This window comes from Bubalus bubalis, chromosome 14 (genome assembly GCF_019923935.1).
Source record: "Bubalus bubalis isolate 160015118507 breed Murrah chromosome 14, NDDB_SH_1, whole genome shotgun sequence".
Taxonomy (NCBI): Eukaryota; Metazoa; Chordata; class Mammalia; order Artiodactyla; family Bovidae; genus Bubalus; species Bubalus bubalis.
The window spans coordinates 39,854,089-39,877,356 of record NC_059170.1 but is presented as its reverse complement, the minus strand read 5'-3'; the positions used below and the strand labels follow the sequence as shown (position 1 = coordinate 39,877,356).

The following is a 23,268-nucleotide window of genomic DNA, read 5'->3' as shown; positions in this document are numbered from 1 at the left end:
TGCAGGCAGATTCTTAAGCGTCTAAGTCACCAGGGAAGCTTATATACATAATACATACAATAACATATCAAATTACATTTTATATATCCTATTTATATCATATTATATATATCATATTCATTCACACACATACAGTTTTCAAAAATGCAGATTGCTTTGAAATATTCAATTGCATTTTGTTTCCTTTCTCACCTAAATTATACTTTTTGTGTGTCTGGGTGACCAACAGATAAGGTTCCTTACAAAATATACCAGGCTAAGCACTCAACAAAAGGAGTTCAATACTGTAGTGACCTCAGGTCACATGAAGGGAAAAGAAGACGTATTTCCCTTTTCTTTTTTTCAGAACGTCTGGGTCACTGAGACCCAGGCACCAGTTCGTTACAAACTCACATTCTATTCTATTTGTTCCAGAAAGCCTCAAGTTGCTTGAGAATGTCAAAATCTTAGCACGTCCTATTGTCTACGAGCTCTGGTGTGATGTTCACTACTCTTGTATGAATTTTGTGCCTTAGAAATGTCTGTCTTGGATATTTTACCCTCCTGAAGAGATGTTTCCTTCAGCTTTTACTTAAAATATTTTTTAATCTTTTTTGTTCCCTATTGAGTAACTAGGAAAACTTGACTAATATAATTGTTTAGACTGCCAAGAGTCAACAGTCAGAAATTAGATCAGCTAAACTTATTCTTTCTCTTAATAAATATTTTGTGAAATCCTACCACCATCTGATTTGTGGATGAATATTAAACAAGGTGGACTCTGCCAATGTTCTAGCCTCTACCCGAAATGCCAGTCATGGCAACAAAGTGGTGTTTTTCTCCATAACTTTGATGTACGCTTAGAAAAACCTTATTCTGAGTGTTAGTGACTCGGGGGCACAAGCCTTTGAGAATTTGCAGGCCTAAAGGGAGGCTGGGTATGTAGTTAGTCCCAGGGTTACACCGCAGAGCACCTGCCTTGTACTCTTGGGGCCCAGTGAAGAGTTGTAAGGCCTTCCCATAAACACCGAGCCAATTAATTGAATCAAAATTAACTTAATTCAGTTAACATCAGATTCTGCGAGAGAATTTGTTAGATATTCTTGTGGATTAAAAAAAGATCTTCTTCTCATTCAAGAAATGTTACTGGAAATCAGATACCCATGTGCAAAAAGTAAATGATATTAGGAAATACATCTTACTTTATGTGGAACTGGATGTAAAAAAGCAAAACTTTAAAAATGTAGAAGAAAAATATAAAAGTCTCTTTATGTCCAGAAGGGAAAAAACAATTACTTAAACTAACTGTAAAGGGGAAAAAAAAATGAATGCAGTCAATTTATCAATAAACAGAAGTTAATATATTAAATGGGCTTCCCTGGTGGCTCAGATGGTAAAGAACCCACCTGCCAATGCAGGAGATGGAAGAAATGTGGGTTCAATCCCTGGGTCAGGAAGATCCCCTGGAGAAGGAAATGGCAACCCACTCCAGTATTCTTGCCTGGGAAGTCCCATATGGATAGAGGAGCCTGGCAGGCTATAGTCCACAGGGTCACAAACAATCGGACATGAACGAGTGACTGAACAGCAACAGCAATATATTAAATATTTGATTAAATGTCCCAAAATAACAAGCCACAAATGGGAAGAATCAATAGATTGACAGTGCATGTAATCTCTAAATAAAACTAGCAGTCAAACTATTTGAAGTTCTCTAACACAGTTCTTAGGAAAAGAACAGGAAAGGGGGGAAAAAGTGAAGAATAAGAAGAGCAGTTCACAGAAGAAAAATTTTTATCAGTCAATAAAGTGATTCAGAAGTGTTAAAATAGTGAAAAAAAAGGAAAGAAACTGAGTGTTGACTAACAGAATATATGAGTATAGTTTTGTGTTTGTAAACTATATTATTCCCTGAATTTTTGTGTTCCTGAAATTGTTTATTAAAATAGTCTTGGTTGCCATAAAATTTTTTCATCTTGTTTTATGTCCCTGGATATGTTCTAGTGTTTCTGAGTTTATAGTCTATGGAAACTTGAATATAATTTGTATCCTACTGTGTTTAAAAATTGTATAAATCTTGATTATATTGAATTGGTTCATAGTGCTTTTCAAGTCTACTATATCCTTCTTCTTTTCTGTATATTCATTCTAATAATTTTTGAGAGTTTGATATAGAAACTTCAACTAAAAATCTTAATTTATCTATTTAAAAAATAATTGTAGTAGAACTAAGTGGAACTATTTGTAACCTTGTTCTATATTTTCCAAGTCTCCTGTAAATGTGTTATCATACTTTCATAGTTTAAAAAATAAAAAAAAAAGAAAATATAAAAAATTAGTCTTGGTCCTTCTTCCAACACTTTATAAACAGAGCCGCTAAAAGGGTCTGGTGCTAGCCACTTAGGTTAAAATGTATGTGCCAATGGGGAGAAGTGGATTTAGTATAACTTTGTTTTCAATTTCTCAGGGAATATGATTTTAAGAACAAAAGAACTGAACTAAATGAACTAAATTTATACAAAAGAAAATGTGTGCTTTTGATCAAAAGCCTGATGGCCCTGAAATCTTAGGTATCTTCTGCCCAAGGAGGAGAGATCTAAATGGAAAGTTGCTTTCCAATCATGCATTTGTGTTTGAGTGAACTCTAATCTCAGTGAAGAGTGGAGAGTTCATGGAATATTAAGATCTGAAGAAAGGTAATTCCCAGGACAAAAATATGAACCAGAAGGAAGGGACCAGATTATATTAATGTACTTGTCTGGAAGACAGGCAAGGTGGCAAGCCCTTTAGTTTAAGGGCTGTGAGAAAGGTGATTAGGGAAAAAAGTCCAGACCACTGAGTGCAGAAGAAAAAAAAAAAAAAATCCAGTTACCATCTTCCAAAAATACAGATCTGATTTTACTCGCCTTCAATAGCTTTGCCCAATTGCTTATATTTTTGGTTTCATACTCTTTCCAGAGCAAGTTTGGTAAGACTGATAAGCTATTACTGTGACTCCAAAGCTTTGGCATAGATCATATGACTCTGCCCCTTGCCTCCTCTCTGGACACTTCTTGTGCTCTTCTAGCATTCACTGAATATAGTGGGCAAAAAGATGATGTTGCTAATGGCTCTGAGATTCCATCTAAATTTAAAATAGCTCCTTGCAATTAACTCATAGGTAAATCTTTTTAATACCTTAAAATTCATATAGGAGGTTCCAGTCCTGGATCCTGTGTATGACTCAGTGTTGTGCAGAGCCTAAAACCTCAGGGTGGGACCCGGGACATGCCAGACCAGTGACGACAGATGGAATTTCCTCATCTTTTAATTATTGCTTGTGAAGCAGATCAGTGGCCAAAGGGAATCGCGTGTGATTTCACAATGCCATTGTGTCCTCGAGCTACCATGCTGCACAGAATTTCAGGTGGTGGTAGTGATATTGCTGAGATTGCTTTTCAGGATTATTTTATTAAATTTATCTAGTCATCAGATTAAATAACATTGACTTCACAAAAGGATTATTTGGTGTCATTTAGCAATAGTCTCGGAGAAGGCAATGACACCCCACTCCAGTACTCTTGCCTGGAAAATCCCAGGGATGGGGGAGCCTGATGGGCTGCCGTCTATGGGGTCGCACAGAGTCGGACACAACTGAAGCGACTTAGCAGCAGCAGCAATAGGCTGCGGAGAAGGCAATGGCACCCCACTCCAGTACTCTTGCCTGGAAAATCCCATGGATGGAGGAGCCTGGTAGGCTGCAGTCCATGTGGTCGCTAAGAGTTGGACATGACTGAGCGACTTCACTTTCACTTTTCACTTTCATGCATTGAAGAAGGAAATGGCAACCCACTCCACTGTTCTTGTCTGGAGAATCTCAGGGATGGGGAAGCCTGGTGGGCTGCCGTCTATGGAGTCACACAGAGTCAGACATGACTGAAGCGACTTAGCAGCAGCAGCAGCAGCAATAGGCTGTGTTGCATTGAAATGTTTTTATATTACAGGCAAAACAATGTAAAAATGGGACATCTTATCAATCTATGAACCTCTATTGAGTGAGGTACAACCTTAACACTTCACAAAATTCAGAAGCAAAATCTATCGAATCTGTTTGAAAACATATATGCATGTATTAAGCAAGATATGAGTTTATTTCTCCACTATGTAGCTGCAAATTTCTTTTTCATTTTCTGTATTTAATTTTTATTAATGAAGAACCCTTCACTTTAAATTTTAACTCCACATTTTTACGTAGTTCCTAAGAGAAAATTAGTAAATAAAAACTGATGAGAGCAATAGGTGCTTTTCTCCCCAGCAACCTCCAATACATGGGGGATAGCCAGCCTCCCTTATGTCACAAAAACTGAGCTGAGAGCTTCATGCTTTACTGGCATGAGAGACCCTTGGTCTGTCAATCCCCGGAGACTGCTTTGTTTCCTAATTTGCATCTTTATGGAAACAGAAGACTATTGGATGAAAGTTTGGAGGATAGATTCTAGCTGTATAAGGTAGTGAAAGCTGGCTGACTATGGAGAGCAGTATGGAGTTTCTTTGAAAACTAAAAATAGAACTTCCATATGACCTGGTGATTCCACCCCTGAATATATATCAAAACAAAACAACCAAAACTGCTAACTTGGAAAGATACATGCACCCTAATGTTCATTGCAGAACCATTTACAACAGCAAAGACATGGAATCAACCAAAGTGTCTATCAATAGAGGAACGGATAAAGAAGATGTGGTACATATACACAATGGCATACTACTCAGCCATAAAAAGAATGAAGTAATACCATTTGCATCAACATGGATGGACCTAGAGATTGCAGACTAAGTGAAGTAAGTCAGATAAAGACAAATATCATATGATATCACTTACCTGTGGAATCTAAAAAAAATTGTTTAAATGAGCTTATATACAAATCAGAAATAAACTCACAGACATGGAAAGCAAACTTAGGGTAACCAAAAGGGAAGAGGGAGGAGGGATAAATTAGAAGTTTGGAATGGACCAATACATACTGTTGCTGCTACTGCTAATTCACTTCAGTCGTGACCGACTCTGTGCAACCCCATAGACGGCAGCCCACCAGGCTCCCCGGTCCCTGGGATTCTCCAGGCAAGAATACTGGAGTGGGTTGCCATTTCCTTCTCCAATGCATGAAAGTGGAAAGTGAAAGTGAAGTTGCTCAGTCGTGTCCGACTCTTAGCGACCTCATGGACTGCAGCCCACCAGGCTCCTCCGTCCATGGGATTTTCCAGGCAAGAGTACTGGAGTGGGGTGCCATTGCCTTCTCCGATACATACTACTATGTATAAAATAGATAACCAGCAAGGACCTACTGTAGAGCACAGGGAACTATATTCAATATATTGTAATAAACTATAATGGAAAAGAATCTGAAAAAGAAATATTTGTATAACTGAATCACTTTGCTGTTCGCTTGAAATTAACACGAAAATTATACTGCAATTAAAGGAAGAAAAAAAAAAAACCTCTCTGTCTAGAGGAAGCAGGTAAGCAAGGGAATATTCAGCAGAGGTACACATCTCAGTGGCCTGGGCGATGGGCATTGATAAAAGGTGAAGTCAGACAGTCAAGATGCTGCGTTTAGGGGACACTAGTCATGCCCAAGTTTTGCTCAGGTGGAAATAACCTTGCTGCTCATAAACAAGCCCTGCCTTCCTGAGGAAGGAGGAGGTCCTGGGAAATCAGAGGGGGGGAAATAAAATGAAAACATAAGCTGAAATGGAGCTTTTGGATGGTATAGTATATTGAGAACATTAGAAAGCAGAAGAGAATGGTGATCCAGGGAGCTGCTTACTCATGAAATGAATATTTATTGAGCAGGTTAATCGTCCCCTGTCTATTGAGGCCGAATCCGGATTAGTCATACACTTCAGGTGACAGCCTTGCCAAAACACCCTCTAGATTAGCCAAGGGGGTGCACAGCCTTGCAAAGCAAATTCAAATATTACAGCAAACATCTTTCCAGAAGGCACTGTCTTTCCCCTGACAAGCCTGCTGCCTTCTGTTTTCACCTGAAGCATTATGCTTGAGATGGAAAGCGACAGTGTGTGTGCAGCCCTGCTACGTTCAGTCAGGGGACTGATTACAGTGACAGACAGGTTTAGAATGTGTCATGCTTCCCAACATAAAAGTCACATTTCTCCTAAAATCATTTAATATTTCATTCCTAGAATACTCAGTGATGTCAACAACCTGAGCCCTTTTACTTTGTGTTGTATAAAAAAGAAAACGAAAACATCAATATCCATCAAAATCCCACAGCTGTCACTTAAAATCAAGTAGCAGATAATAGCGCCTGGCAGCCACCAGAATGCTCAGTATTTTTATGATTCAGAAAACATCACAATAAGGTTAAACAAATAGTATTTTTTATTAAATGTCACTCAATCCTAGGGCTGCTTATTCATCTATTCATCTGTGTTCCACTCAAGTGACTCAAAGATGGTAGTTGCAATCAAAAGGCATCTTGAGCAGATACCTGAGAATTCTATCTGTCAGTCTTACTTGGGAAGTAAAAGAATAATAATAAAAAAATCCTAGGGGCAGGTGCAAAAAATGGCCTGATGAGATAGAAGGTGAAAACTTTGAGTCGTGCATTGAAGTAAAGCAAATACTTTTTAAAGGTTAAAATTAGTTGGCAAAGAAACTTAGGAGTCCTACATGGCTCTTTCCTTTCTGAATCCATGCATTTTCTAACTATTATATATAGAATAAATAAACAACAAGGTCCTACTGTATAGCATGGGGAACTGTATTCAATATTTTGTGAAAAACCATAATGGAAAAGGATATGAAAAAAATATATATGTATTTATAACTGAATCACTTTGCTGTACAGCAGAAATAGCACAACATTGTAAATCAACTCTGCATCAATAATATTTAAAAAAAGAATCCATGCATTTTCTGCATAAAGAAAAACACAGGCAGTGTTTCTTTGACTGTACTTTGCAGATATTGCCTTTTTTTTTTTTTTTTCCACAAATTGAGGGTTGGTGACATCTCTGCATCCAGCAAGTAATCAGCACCATCTCCCAAGAGCATCTGTTCCCTTCGTGTCTCTGTTGCATTTGTGAGAGTCATTCAGTCGTGTCCGACTCTTTGCTACCGCATGGACTATACACTCCATGGAATTCTCCAGGCCAGAATACTGGAGTGGTAGCTGTTTCCTTCTCCAGTGGATCTTCCCCACCCAGGAATCAAACCAGGGTCTCTTGCATTGCAGGCAGATTCTTTACCAGCTGAGCTACCAGCAAAGCCTGGTATTTTGTAATTCCAGATATACTTCAAACTTTTTCATCATTATCATACTTGCTATGATGACCTATGATCAGTGATCTTTGCTCTTTTATGATTGTTGACCCCATGGACTATGCAGTCCATGGAATTCTCCAGGCCAGAATATTGGAGTGGGTAGCCTATCCTTTCTCCAGGGGATCTTCCCAATTCAAGAATCGAACTGGGGTCTCCTGCACTGCAGGCAGATTCTTTACCAACTGAGCTATCAGGGAAGCCCAAGGGGCCATGAACCACACCCTTAAATGATGGTTAACTTGCTGAATTGCTGAAATGATCACAAGTGACTTAGATTACCACATGAACTTTGTTGATAAAGCAGCAGTCCCCTGACAGTCCTTGAGTAAGCTGTACCTTTCCAATCTGGTGATCTACATTTTAAGCTTAGACATTATGCCCTTTGTGAAATCTTCCTTGATTCACAGACATGCCTCCTCCATCAACCATCAGGATCCAGTATTAAAAAGATCAATTCGCTGGTTTCCACTGCTAGACTTCCCAGGTGGCTCAGTTGTAAAGAATCGCCTGTAGTGCAAGTCTCATTCCCTGGGTCAGGAAGATCTGCTGGAGGAGAAGATGGCAACCCATTCCAGTACTCTTGGGGAAATCCCACAGACAGAGGATCCTGGCGGACTACAATCTGTGGGGTTACAAAAGAGTCAGATACAACTTAGTGGCTAAACAACAACAACAACAAGAACAACAACTCTTAGACTGCACTCCTGGTTTGGGATTCAATGGCATTTGATAAATATCCTTTCAGTGAGTGAATGTCTACATGGAGCCTTGAAAGGAATTTGATTTTGTTGCTTTTAACCCTGAGGGCATAGTTGATGCAGTGAGAACTACAGACAGCTCCCTGTAAACCATGACTCGTATGAGTCAGCATCACCATTCTTAAACATCCATTTGTGTTCCTAATTCCAAATTAAATAAAGACCAGACTCTGGGGAAACCCCATCCCTTAACACAATAGCAGAAGGACACATGTACATATCCATGTAAAGCTAGAGACTTCCAAGAGTAGAAATAAGTTGTATATGTTTGGTTATGAGATCTGGGAAAAAGTCTGTGTACTAGGGTCTGAACTATAGTTTGAAAGTGTTTAATGGCAATCCACTCAAGTATTCTTGCCTGAAAAATTCCACATGGGACACGACAGAGCACAACACAGCAGAGCATTTACGGTTGGGATAGGTATCTCTAATTTGAATTTCTATATTTGAAACACTTGCAGTACCTCCACCATATTTCTTGTAAAGCATCCAGATTTGGAAAGTTCATTATAAAATTTAAATGGTCATCGAGAGTTTCCAGATCCTCCATGGAGCTGGCTTCTAGCTGACCCAGGGAGGGGCTGACTGTCCTTAGGCCTCAGAGAGGAGGCGGGATGCCAGCGTCACTTAGAATCCCCACCACCATCTGTCCACTCATGTTCTCGCTTCCAGAACAGCAGCCGTGGTCAGTTCTTTAGACTAAGATATATTGGAATTGGAATGTTTGAAAATGGGCAGAAAATAATTATTCTACCAAATCTTAAGTGGTCATGACGCTACCCCTGAAGAAATTCCAGGAAACCAACTTTGGGTGAAACAAAATACCACAAGGTGTGTGATGATAGTTGTGTGTTGGAATGCTGTTCCATTTTCAAATGTTCTCACTTTCAAGCAGCTTTTCACCTCTGCTGTGCTGCATTCGAACATGTCGGCCAGTTCTTTGATCGTCATTCCATCAAGAGTTGCGATCTAATTCCCTTTTTCTTGAATATGATCTGGGCTTTGGATGAAAAGGATGAGGCTGGGTTGGTGCTGAGTGATTTCTGACACCAGGTCTTAGAGGTCAGTCATCTCTCTCTCCCTTTCTCTCTCTGTCTCTCTTTCTCTGTCTCTCTTTGTGTCTCTTTGTCTCGCCCTCTCTCCCAGAATGCTTACTCTTGGAGACTGGCCACTATTCATTGAGGGACCCCTGGCCAATGTGGAGTGGATGAGGGCAATGTTAATAATAATGTTAATTTTTACATGATTTGTCCCAACAATAAAATATAAATGGGGGGGGGGATGTTTCTTTTTTGAGTAAAACAATGAAACCCCTTCCTCTCCCTTTTCCTCCAGCGAACAGGGGGTGCAGCTGGGGAGCTCCCAGATGGTGGAGTTCCCACCTGTCTGGGTTCTTGAAAAGAAAGAAGCCAACACATGTTCAAGACCTTGACCCTTTAATCCTTTCTAAAAGAAATGCAAGAAAAGGCAGAGGAATGCATGAAATAACAAATGCAGTCAGAATAAAAGTCTAGAGATTTTCTTCCTGCTGGAGTCATCTGGCCACTCCCTTCTTCTCACAGACAACAATCTTGTACGTTTGCTGGAAAAAAAAATGCTGGCACCAAAAGCCATCGAAGAAATTGATTTTTCTTCATGAGCAAATTTTTCTTTTTATATCTTATTTTCATTTTTAAGCCTCTACAGAAGATCCATTCTATGTTAGACAGGTTTTCCATCTTTTGGTTCATCTAAGCGGAGGATAAAAAAAATTGAAGAACTGGAATGACTTTCCATTGCCAGGAATGGAATGCATTAACATTTAAAATTCACTAATTCCATTGATCCGCTGCTGGAGGACATTGTTTAAATTGTTCTGATTCTATCTCAGACTTGTGGGCAAGTGGGAAGCAAACCAGACCTGCAGGGGAATCAAACACTCTCTGTGTTTAGGATGGAAGGAAAGGGCAGCGGGGAGAGCCAGTGTTGCCTTATTCCTTTCATTTCAAATTCTTCTTTTTCTTTGTTCTTGCCTTTTTGTCTTTGCTAAGGAAGGGGTTATTCTGAATTCACCCTCTGCCCATCTTGCTTGTAGCATAGATCAGCGGCAGAGACGGTTCGTTTGCCCTAAACTATGTTCCTGCCAGGAGAATCCAGACAGGCTTTGCGTTGCTTCTCATTTCTATGGGGACTCGCTTTTTAGCTTCAGGAAGACTAATGACAAAGGACCTATTTTTGGCACCTCTAGGAAAGAAACACGCTGCAGCCTGTTATTTTCTATAATCCTGCTGTTTGGAGAGAAAAGTGCCCACAAAGCCACACTTTATCAGATAGCACTAAACTCTCTCTGCGGGTTTGTTCACTCTTCTATCCACTTGGCCGCAGTGCATCACGTCAAGGGTGAACCAGTCCCACTGGTCCTCTGGCCCCACAGAGGGACCCAGGGTACACTGTTCCTTTTCTCACACCCCAGATTATACGTCCTTCAGATATTGAAAAAAGAAGTTGTCAAGTGTTGAACAAGGATGTCTTTTTTCCTTTTTCTTTCTGTAGTTTTAAAACTACATTTAAACTTTTAAAAATACTTTATTTAGGGCTTCCCAGGTGGTACAGTGGCAAAGAATTCTCCTGCCAATGCAGGAGACACAAGAGACGTGGATTTGATCCCTGGGTCGGGAAGATCCCCTGCAGAAGGAAATAGCAACCCACGGCAGTATTCTTGCCTGGAAAATTCCATGAACAGAGGAGCCTGGTGGGCTAGTCTGTGAGGCTGCAGAGTCGGACACGACCGAGTGAGCACACAAACAAATATTTTATTTAAATTTTAATATATCCCATGTTTCCACATGAATTCAATTTCTTTTTCTTAAACTAGATTTAAATTTATTTTTTAGTTGGAGGATAATTTCTTTACAGTGTTTTGTTGGTTTCTGTCATGTAACCACCCAAATCAGGCATGGCCCAGTTCAGTTCAGTTCAGTCACTCAGTCGTGTCCGACTCTTTGCGACCCCATGAATTGCAGCACGCCAGGCCTCCCTGTCCATCACCAACTCCCGGAGTTCATTCAGACTCACGTCCATCGAGTCAGTGATGCCATCCAGCCATCGAATCCTCTGTCGTCCCCTTTTCCTCCTGCCCCCAATCCCTCCCAGCATCAGAGTCAGGCTATAACCACCCAAGTCAGTCATGGCTATATATATATATATATATATATATCCCCTCCCTCCTTAGCCTCACTCCCACCCAAGCTCCTGCCATCCCTCCCTACTAGGTCATCACAGAACACCAGACTGGGCCTCCTGTGTTATACAGCAGCTTCCCACTAGCTATCTGGTTTATACATGGTGGTGTATATATGTCGATGCTGCCTTCTCAGCTCATCTCACCCTCTCCTTCCCCTGCTGTGTCCACAAGTTTATTCTCTACATCTGCCTTTCCATTCCTTCCTCACAAATAGGTTCATCAGCACCTTTTTTCTAGATTCCCCATATATGTGTTACTATACAGCATTTGTTTTTCTCTTTGGATGTCATTTTTGTATCTCATCATGGAAAGTCATTTGGGGATGTTATCCCTGTAGTCTTTTCAACCTCTGCTCCCACAAATATAACACACCCTTGCATAGTCAAATTCAGGTTGGGCTAATGTCACCAGGTAGAGAATCCCCCTGTGATTCCAGAGTAGTATAGTTGTCATAACCGCCCCCTGCATGGCCATAATTCAGCCATGTGTACCTGGTAGTAGTCGTGGGCACCACTCATGTCAGCTATTAATGAAGACTATTCAAGAAAGAGGATGCTTGGGCATAGTAACCTGCCAAGAAAAAATAAACTTGATGAGAACAGCCAGTGAGAACAGAGTGGATTTACATGAAATCTCAAGCCCTGTACTACATGAGAGGCACATGGGGACATAATTAAGATACTTTGGAGAATAATTTATGTCCATGCTGAGAACAGAAATTAAAATAACTGCAAGGCTTTAAACTTAGGTGACTAATAGAATGTGGTGCCTTCAAATTAAAAAAAAAAACCTAATGGAAAGAGATTTAGAAAGATACAGTATACGTAAAGAAAACTGGGATGTGTTAGATTCAGTTCAGTTCAGTCTCTCAGTCGTATCCGACTCCTTGTGACCCCATGGATTGTAGCAAGCCAAGCCTCCCTGTACATCACCAACATCCTGCAGCTTACTCAAACTCATGTCCATCAAGTCAGTTATGCCATCCAACCATCTCATCCTCTGTCGTCCCCTTCTCCTCCCACCTTCAATCTTTCCCAGCATTGGGGTCTTTTCCAATGAGTCAGTTCTTTTTCTTAAGAAGAAAAAACTGGTGATAAAGGATAATTAGCTTTCAAAATATTTAACACTAATGGAAGAGAAGACTTCCCTGGTGGCTCAGTGGTAAAGAATCTACCTGTCAATGCAGGAGACATGGGTTGTATCCCTGGGTTGGAAAGATCCCCTGGAGAAGGAAATGGCAACCCACTCTGGTATTTTTGCCTGGAAAATACCAAGGACAGAGGAGACTGGAAGGCTACATATAGTCCATAAAGTTGCAAAAATCAAACATGACTGGGCACACACACACAGAAAGGAGGAGAGGGTGAAAGCAGATATTTTTGTGTCTGTTTCTACAGGAGAATGGTTTAAGAAGAATCATAACAATGAGAAACGATGGATCAAAAACTTTAAGGAACATATCTGTTCTAGCCCAACAATGAATTAGGAAGCCTCGGTGAGTAGTGAGCACTTGTGATTTTCAAGTTTGAGGTTTGAGGTCCCTGAAGGTGTGGGGAGAATTCTTGCCTAGGGTGGGAAGCTTGTGTCATTCTCATATCCTCCCAGCCCCTCCTTCCTGCCACTTGATGCCCACATCCAATCTATGACTATTTACCATTGATTCTACATTGTTGTCTATTAAGCTGGTATTTATTATGTGCTGCATACAAAGTTAAGATACTTGGATGAGGTTGGTGAGAAGCACAGAGATGCTTCCTGTTCATAGGGGCTTATGCTTGAGTGGTAATGAGAGAGTGACTTTTTGGTCCATATTAGATGTTACAGACCTGGGCAAAACTTTGTTTATTTGTCCCTCCAGAAATTAACTTAATAATTATGACAGCTTGTGTACTTATTTGTTCTATCCACACTTTGAAAGCAGGATTGTATGTTATTTGCTCCTGAACATCCAAAGGTTAACTGCTGCTGCTGTTGCTGCTAAGTTGCTTCAGTTGTGTCCGACTCTGTGTGACCCCATAGACGGCAGCCCACCAGGCTCCCCTGTCCATGGGATTCTCCAGGCAAGAACACTGGAGTGGGTTGCCATTTCCTCCTCCAATGCATGAAAGTGAAAAGTCAAAGTGAAGTCACTCAGTCGTGTCCGACTCTTAGCGACCCCATGGACTGCAGCCTACCAGGTTCCTCCGTCCATGGGATTTTCCAGGCAAGAGTACTGGAGTGGGGTGCCATTGCCTTCTCCTAGTTTTACCCAAATGGTAGGTTCTCCTTTCTAATTCAGAGCCAATGTTTACTAAAATTAGAACACACTGATGAATTCTAAAAGTTTAATGTGATGTGTGTGAGTTTCTGTGGAGTTCTACTTAAATTGAACTTATTTGTGTTAGCTAAATAATTTGTCTTGCTTTAATGAAGATTCAATTTGTCAATTTTGTCAAGGGGGCTCTATCACAAACTGGGATGCTCCTTCTGTAGCCATATTCTGTTTGTCATTTTAAGTAGGGCTTCCTTAATATCGTATAAATAATTACATTCCTCCAATATGGGTCTGGTCAGACTGTCTCATTCACTGTAAGAGAATCAGATTACATGTGGTGGGACAAAAAAAAAAAAAGGGGGGGGGGCTAACATTTTGAGTATTAGTTTTACAGAGCATGCAAAGTGTCTATTTTTGTGGTTTTAAAAAAATATTATTGAGCCAAATTTGATCTCAGAAATGTAAATGATACTAACAGCAATGCCCATAAACTTTAGGTAAATTTGAGTTTCACTGCATTACCAATTCTACTCTCATAACCATTTCAGCAACAATTGGTAGAAATGTCTAGAAATAGACTATACAAAAAATGAAAGCAAATTCATTTTTGTCATGTGGTGAACTCATAATCCAAAGTTCCTATCTATAATTTCCTGTGCTGTTTGCACATTGATCTCAACAGGATTATTGTCAGTGAAATGATAGCAATGTTAAAAAATAGAATTTCTCACCGAGACAAAGAAATACCATTGAATAACTGAAAGTTGATACCTACTCTGAAGTTTATTGTAAATATGTATGTCAGTTGGATTTTTTTCTCCCTTGCTCTGTGGCCCTGCTTTTCATGGGGTCATATATGTGAAGCCTGCAGGCTTTCAGTATTACCAGCACAGGTTCAAGTGCAGCAGAAACTTGGAAACTGCCACAGTGGTGCACACAGCAGGGACTTAACAAATAGGTACACACACATCCCAATCTATATTTATACTCACATTGTTCCTTTGTGTCCCAATTGAATGATTTCATTCCTTTATAAACTGGTTTACCCAAAAAGAATCTGTGTTTGTTCTTTCAATTATTCTCTCCTTAGCATTTACATTTATGTTTATTTAAAAAAATACTTCAGCTTTTTCTACAGCAGTTTTAGACTCACAGTAAAAATTAAGAGGAAGGTATGGAGATTTCCCACTTACCCCACCCCCATCACAACATGCACATCCTCCCCCATCATCAACATCCCCACCAGGTGGTTCATTTGTTACAACTGATGACCTTATACAGACACGTCATCATCACCTAAAGTCCACAGCTTATATCAGAGGTCACTCTTGGTGTTGTAGAGTCTATGAAGCGAAGCGAAATGAAAGTCGCTTAGTCGTGTCCCTCTCTTTGCGACGCCATGGACTGTCATGGAATTCTTCAGGCCAGAATATTGGAGTGGGTAGCCTTTCCCTTCTCCAGGGGATCTTCCCAACCCAGGAATCGAACCTAGGTCTCCTGCACTGCAGGCAGATTCTTTACCAGCTGAGCCACAAGGGAAACCCATACGTTCTATGGGTTGGACAAATGAATAATGACATATAGTCACCACAATGGTATTTTCTTTCATTTTTTAAATGATTTTTTAATGTGGACCATTTTTAAAGTCTTTATTAAATTTGTTGTGCTATAGCTTCTGTTTTATGTTTTGATTTTTTGGCCACAAGACATGTGGGATCTTAGCTCCCGACCAGGGATCGAATCCATATCCCCTGCCTTGGAAAGTAAAGTCTTAACCTCTGCATAGCCAGGGAAGTTCCTATGGTATTTACAGAGTATTTTCATTGTCCTGAAAATCCTCTGTGCTCTACCTGGACATCCTTTACGACTTTAACCTTTGGCAACCACTAATCTTTTTGCTGTCTCCATAATTTTGCCTTTTCCAGAATGGCATAGAATTGGAATCATGCAGTATGTAGACGTTCCAAACTGGCTTCTTTCACTTAGTAACATGCATTTAAGTTTCCTCCATGTCTTTTCATGGCTTGATGGCTCATTTCTTTTTAGCACAAAGTAATTATCCATTGTCTGGATGGACCACGGTTTATTTATACATTACCTACTAAAGGGCATCTTGGTTGCTTTTAAATTTTGGATATTTTGAATAAAACTGCTATAAATATTAGTGTGCAGATTTTTGTGTGGACATTAGTGCTCAAGGCCCTTGAGTCTAACAGTTGAAGAGCTGTCCCCCTTCCTTTCTGAAGTCAGTTTTGACTTTCTCATTTATTTAAGGTACACCAAGTGCTTCCAAAGCATTCCATGTTTTCTTGCTAGCCAAGTTTCTTCTTGTTTCCTGCCATCAGAGAACTCTAATAGGACAGGCCCTATAGTTGGGCCAGAGCCAATCAGCATGATTTATAGAGAGTTTTGTAAACAAACTGATTTCAATTGTGCAACTCCAAGCTCAGAGCTTTGCTTGGACTGCATGCAGTATCAGCCTGGGAGGCTGAGCATGATACATGAGAAAAGTCAGTTCTTACCTGCTCGTACATTATCAATTCTGTGTGCTACCTTTCTGCTGGTGCCATTCTCATGTTGTGTGACTGTATATCGATGACTCTCAACTGGCCTTGGTATTGTGCTCCCTGGCATGTGCCCATGCTACACACTTGCATGAAGAACCAATGGCCTCAGACTGTATATATATATATATATATCTCATCATGTATAGATCTGAAGGGAGAAAGTTGATTTTCCATAAGATGCCATGTGTTATTTGTTTACTCAGACATGGTCATTATGGTACACGCATAACTGTAATTTCTGGTGGTGATTTGGGGGTCTGGAAGCTTGAACCTCTATTCTTAGGTAAGTACTGGTTATACCTGTTGTTGCTGCCAGCTGCTGACTTCTGTATGATTTCCGTAGCTGGGTTGTAGTCAGTCTAGGCCAACTGATAACTTATCAATCCAGTAGTTGAGAATTCATAAACTTGATGTTTATGTTGCTGTTCAGTCACTAAGTTGTGTCTGACTCTTTGTGACCCCATGGACTGCAGCACACCAGGCTTCCCTGTCCTTCCCTATCTCCCAGACTTTGCTCAAACTCATGTCCATTGAGTCAATGATGTCATCCAAACATCTCATCCTCTGTCGCCCAGTGTAATTCTAAGTAATCTTCTCATAATTTTCTGTTATGCGGTATTTCCTACATTTGAACATAATTGTCTTGGAACAAGTAATCCAAGTGTTTAAATGTGAAAGATGTGAAAAAGAAAATGCTCTTCTCATGTTTGTTATTATTGTTAATTTGATTATTTTTGTTTTCTAATAGAGTTGGTTTCCTAGAAGAACTGAATTCTAAATATAGCCTTTCCCATGACCTTGTGGCCCTTAATATTCAAACTCAGATAGTTATTGTTTAAATAGATACCAAAGAAAATTTGTTGTGTTAACTTTATGAGTTGTTTTAGAAATTGAATGATACAGAACCTATGACTTCTGTGCATAGAAACAAATTTAGACTAGCATAGTTCAAATCTTTTCACTATGTAAAGTGATGTAAAATGGAGGTCTAGAGAGTGTGAGTAAATTACCAGGATTGTGTGCATGCTAGGTTGCTTCAGTCGTGTCTGACTCTTTGTGACCCTATGGACTGTAGCTTGCCAAGGTCCTCTGTCCATGGAATTTTTCAGGCAAGAATACTGGAGTAGGGTGCGATGCCCTCCTCTAGGGGATCTTCCTGACCCAGGAATCAAAACTGGGTCTCCTGCATTGCAGGCGGATTCTTCACCATCTGAGCCACAGTATCCTTAATGGAAAACCTAACTAAAAACCTTGCAAAGAACATAACATATTTTCTAAATGTAATGTGCAAAATGAGCAAGCAAAAAAAACCCCTAGAAACTGTTATGTGATATAAAAAGGAGAATAATATTTTTATTTCCTGGAACTGTTTGTTCCCAATATAATGTACAGAGCAATTGAAGACTGAAAGCAAAATGGAAGATTGTCTCTGTTTGAGGTAAGATGACCAAACTGTGAATCCACTCTTACAGAACTACACAAATGGGAAGAAAATCTTTCTGAATGCTGTTTATATTTGCCATCATTTATTTTTTATTCTTCTCTATAAAATAATAAAATCTTTTGAAGTCAAAATAGTGATAAAGAAAAAGGGACTTCTTGGTAAACTCAGGAGTTTTTGCATTTGTTTTTATCTTCATTCCCTCCCAGGAGGGAAAATATAGTAGATCGTCTAATGTGTTTGACCTTATTAAGGGGTGTTTTGCATTTATATTGAAGAGTTTGAAAAGAATTAGAGATCAATGCTCAGGAAAGTAAGAACATTTATTCATATTTTAGTTCTTCCCTTCAGCGGATATTGATCAAGCGTATGCCCAGGGCATTGTTCTCGATGCAGGAAATACAGTAGAGACCAAAGGACAAAGGTGAAGCAGGGACAAGGATGTGGTTGGTGTTCTAGGGAACAGCAAGGAAGCCAGAGGCTGGGGCAGAAGGCCCAGAGGGGAAGCGTGCCGGATGAGGTGGAAGGAGGTCAGGAGGGTAACATGGGCAGGTGGGACTCAGACTTCAGTCACTGAAGGGCTTGGTGTTTATGCTACTGGAGAAGGGAAGCCTTTTTAAGGCTTTGGGCAGACACTTGTATGCCAACAGACTCCACTGGGGTTGTTCTGAGAATGGACTCTAGGGGACAAGAACAGATGCAGTGTGATTGCTTAGGAAGATTATTTGTGAAGTGCAGGCATGGACTATCGTGTCTTGAGTAAGGTGAGAGCATGGGGTGGAGTGAGATGAATCTGCAGGGGCCACATCTTGGAGTTGCACCTGGTAGGCTTTGAACTTGGCTTGGGTACTGGATAATGGGTGAGTTGAAGGAGAATCCAAAGGTTTGGACCTGAGCAACAGGAAGGATGGAGTTCCCATTTACAAATATGGAAAATTTTGTGCAAGGAGGCATTTTAGGGCTTGAGCTGGGTCTATGGAAGTGGTGTGTTGATATACCCCCATTCTAAGTAAAGGATTCTAAGTATTATTTCTTAAATTGCTGATAATTAGCTATGTTCAAAAATGAATCATTAAACATCTAACAATTTATTTAAATTAAGTTTATTATTAGAGTGAGTTTTCTGGAATAGAAGGGGCGAGTGTTTTTCACTTTTGCTTTATAAAACAAGCACCGCTTATAATCACGTTTGTTGAACTGTTGGATTCTGTTTGCTTACATTTTATGTAAGATTATTTCCCATAAATATTCACAAGTGTAATTATCATGAGATTTTCTTCAATGCAATTTTTGTGAGGTTTTTGGATCAGTGTTTAACTTGATTTATAAAACAATTTGGGCGTTTTCTTTCTTTTTCCATGATCCTGCATAGGTCTGCATTGGCGACGTTAACTACTTCCAAAAATACAGTGTGATTTTTAGGGGTCTGGGACTCAAACCACTGGGCAGGTCAATGTCAACTCCCTTTTCCATCATCTTCCAGTTTAGAAGCCATAACCCCCAAACTTGCTGTGGCCCACTTACAGATCTCACATACAGAGGAACATAGCTGCAGGTGAAAGATAAGACTTAAGACTTACTAGTACTTACAGCAGACTGTCCCTCCTGTGGGGGCAGGTGGGGGTGGCCCTGAAGTCTTTGGAGATGACAGCAGGCAATATGAGCATGACAAATCCTTTTGTAGGAACTGCCTCCAGTGATGGGACTTGAGATTTGCTCTTTCAGTTGGTGATCACATTACCAGACTGTTTACCCATATGAATAATTAATTCTCATGAAATTGCTTCCATTATTAATAAAAATATTTGCTACCCCGCCTCTCCCCAAACAAACAAACAAACAAACAGGTGGCACAGTGGTAAAGAATCCACCTGCTATAGCAGGAGATGCAGGAGACACAGGTTCAATCTCTGGGTCAAGAAGACCCCCTGGAGGAGAGCATGACAATCCACTCCAGTATACTTGCCTGAAAAATACCATTTTGGGGATCTCTCTTCTATAGGGAGCCTTCAAAAATCTCTGTAGCCCACCAGATGAGCCTCGTAAGCTATAGTCCATGGAGTCGCAGAGTAAAGTTACAAATGAACAGAGCAGACACACACACCTCAAAACATTCAAATTTAAAACAATGTATATTCTTTACCTCAACTTCATTTATCATTTAAGTCAAGGCATATTTGAGATGGGTTGGGAAGTGAAAGAGGAAGAAAAATAACAGGTTTAACAATAAACCACGATGGTGACATAGCATGAAGCATATTATCTGTGAGCACATTTTTGTTCAGTTGTCACAATTATACAAAACACATTTTCAGTGTCTAGGTTTATTGGACATTCCTGGATACCTGCAGCGCCACTATGGGGCAAGTGAAATCTTAAATTCTATTTACTTACAAACCACATTTTTTTCTACATTTTTAAATGCAATTTACGAAACAATAGAAACTTGTTTACTGAGCCTCTGTCTGTAGTCACTGGGAAGTAAACTGTGCATGGGAAGGGGGTGGTTTAAATAATGAAGACAGAGTGGACTTCCACTTTTCTACTAATTTGCATTTTCACAAAGAAGATTAGACAGAGCACAAATTATAGGCAAACGTTTGCCTAGACAGTCACTTTAGGTTTATAATTAGCATGTATTTGAAGTTTCCAGAAAACATGTTCTCTATGGCTTAAGGCTAGTTTTTTTTTTTTAATTACAGACTTAAGAAATTGTAAAAGAGACATGAATAAGAATTAAAATTTTAATTTATCAGATATACTAAGAATTTGTTTATTCATCTGATAAAGCCCTTGAATTATGAGGGTCAATTCTTATATTGCTTTTCACATGAAATGGTGTTAAAACAACTCGATACCACAGCGTTCAAAAGGCCTTAACCAGGCATTCAGCATTAAAGTGGAACTGTTCATAAACTCAAAACCATTGAAGAAGAGGAAGCTGTCTGTTGAATATAAACTGCCCTAAAGTCACACAGAACACACACAGAAATTGCTCAGTCGTGTCCGACTCTTTGCGACCCCATGGATTGTAGCCCACCAGGCTCCTCGGTCCATGGGATTTTCCAGGCATGAATACTGGAGTGGGTTGCCAAAGTCACAGTATCTGGGAAACATGATCGCAGAATGAGGAGTGTCTCTCTGTAAGACTGTCCTCTGACAGTGAGACACCACCGCCAGGCTCAGGGCCAGCACTGAGCCTCCTGCAGCCCACGCCTCACTCCCAGCAGGTGAGCATCTTTAGCAAATGTGCAGGAAGCTCCTCCTTTGCAGTGACCTCAGACATGGGCTGTTAGAAACAGCATGATGCTTTGGACAGATCCCTAACCAGAGTTTAAAAATGTCCAGTTGTCTTAGTGCTAAGATGGCCTGCTGCCCATTTGTAGAGTAACCTCAATGACTTAAAGCTAAAGGTACAATTGCCAAAGGCCAGGCCTGATGCTACGTGCACAGTCGTGCATTTATCCATCTAGAATAGCGATCACAGGAACTTTATATTTTACTGACATTATCTACATTTCACAGATAGGAAAGCTGAGGCTCAGAGAGGTTACAAACAGAAATGTGGAGATCTCAGCTAGGAAGTGATGGAACTGGCCAGCAGAGTCTTTTCAGTACATCTGCTGATTTAATGAAAACTGTGTAATACCAACACCAGAATTTCAAGAATTTGCTCCATTGGATAAGGAATCTGTAAAAATCTTTAACTGTCTCTTTGCTACCATGGTCCCAAACATACATAGCACTCTCCTCTGAGCTAGCCACATCCTTTAAGTGACCTGGAGCCAACATTAGTTCTCAAAACCACGTGCATTTCCGCTATCTCCTTCTATCCATCTTTTTCAAAGCCCTCTGTGGTACTCCTGTTCCATATATTATCAGCAGGCAGACCAGAATCACATTCAGCAGGAGCTCAGCTTGGATTACAGATGTGCTGACTCAATCAAAACTCTCAAACTCAACAGCTTCACTTTAAAAGAAAGTGTATAACACTTCAAGGGAAGTGCAATTTCAGCCATTGATTCATCTAGTACAATATGAAGCTGTAGTAATGTCCAGTTGGATTAAGAAAAGGGAATACTCTGTTCCATTTTCCAAGCAAGTGACCTGTGATCCTGCTTTATATTAAAGTTTCTAGGAGGTATTTTCTTGTTTATCAGTGCTTAAGACTCACTTTTTTTCCCCCCTTTGGGAAATCTTCTACCAAACATAATTACTAACATTGTATGTTAGACTGAAATGATGAAATAAAAATCAATTATGCAATTCAAAATGAATGTTCTGTTAATTTTACAAGACGAATATTTTGTAGCAATGTTCCCTATTCAGTGAGGAGGAGAGAGAGAACAAATAAAGACCCATCCTTCAATTTACCAATTAGAAGGGCACAGTCTTGACTATTTCCAACAGTAAAGCTCATTGCCTAGAAAACTATACTGTGCAAATAAGAGGAGCTAAGAAAGTCATTGGGAGGTACTCTAAAGCTTATTTCAGTTCAGTTCATTTCAGTCGCTCAGTTGTGTCCAACTCTTTGTGACCCCTTGAATCACAGCACGCAAGGCCTCCCTGTCCATCATCAACTCCCGGAGTTCACTCAAACTCACGTCCATCAAGTCAGTGATGCCATCCAGCCATCTCATCCTCTGTCGTCCCCTTCTCCTCCTGCCCCTAATCCCTCCCAGCATCAGAGTCTTTTCCAATGAGTCAACTCTTCGCATGAGGTGGCCAAAATATTGGAGTTTCAGCTTTAGCATCAGTCCTTCCAAAGAACACCCAGGACTGATCTCCTTCAGGATGGACTGGTTGGATCTCCTTGCAGTCCAAGGGACTCTCAAGAGTCTTCTCCAACACCACGGTTCAAAAGCATCAATTCTTCGGCGCTCAGCCTTCTTCACAGTCCAACTCTCACATTCATACATGACCACTGGAAAAACTATAGCTTTGACTAGACAAATCCTTGTTAACAAAGTAATGTCTCTGCTTTCTAACATGCTATCTAGGTTGGTCATAACTTTCCTTCCAAGGAGTAAGCATCTTTTAATTTCATGGCTGCAATCACCATCTGCAGTGAATTTTGGAGCCCAGAAAAATAAAGTCTGACACTGTTTCCACTGTTTCCCCATCTATTTCCCATGAAGTGATGGGACCAGATGCCATGATCTTCGTTTTCTGAATGTTGAGCTTTAAGCCAACTTTTTCACTCTCCTCTTTCACTTTCATCAAGAGACTTTTCAGTTCCTCTTCACTTTCTGCCATAAGGGTGGTGTCATCTGCATATCTGAGGTTATTGATATTTCTCTGGGAAATCTTGATTCCAGCTTCTGTTTCTTCCAGTCCAACATTTCTCATGATTGCTCTGCATATAAGTTAGATAAGCAGGGTGACAATATACAGCCTTGACATACTCCTTTTCCTATTTGGAACCAGTCTGTTGTTCCATGTCCAGTTCTAACTGTTGCTTCCTGATCTGCATACAGGTTTCTCAAGAGGCAGGTCAGGTGGTCTGGTATTCCCATCTCTTTCAGAATTTTCCACAGTTGATTGTGATCCACACAGTCAAAGGCTTTGGCATAGTCAATAAAGCAGAGATAGATGTTTTTCTGGAACTCTCATGCTTTTTCCATGATCCAGCAGACGTTGGCAATTTGATCTCTGGTTCCTTTGCCTTTTCTAAAATCAGCTTGAACATCAGGAAGTTCATGGTTCATGTATTGCTGAA

The 23,268-nt window shown here is 40.2% G+C and overlaps 1 long non-coding RNA gene across 1 annotated transcript in view; it reads right to left on the bottom strand.

Annotated features, from left to right (window-relative positions):
- Window positions 1–9,659: 9,659 nt before the first annotated feature.
- The window catches only part of LOC123329212, a 38,728-nt gene continuing 25,119 nt past the window's right edge, over window positions 9,660–23,268 (bottom strand). The window contains exons 4-5 of the long non-coding RNA XR_006544551.2: window positions 11,779–11,857; window positions 9,660–9,794 (exon numbers count right to left, since the gene is read on the bottom strand). This is a non-coding gene — a long non-coding RNA (uncharacterized LOC123329212). The remainder of the gene's footprint in view (window positions 9,795–11,778; window positions 11,858–23,268) is intronic.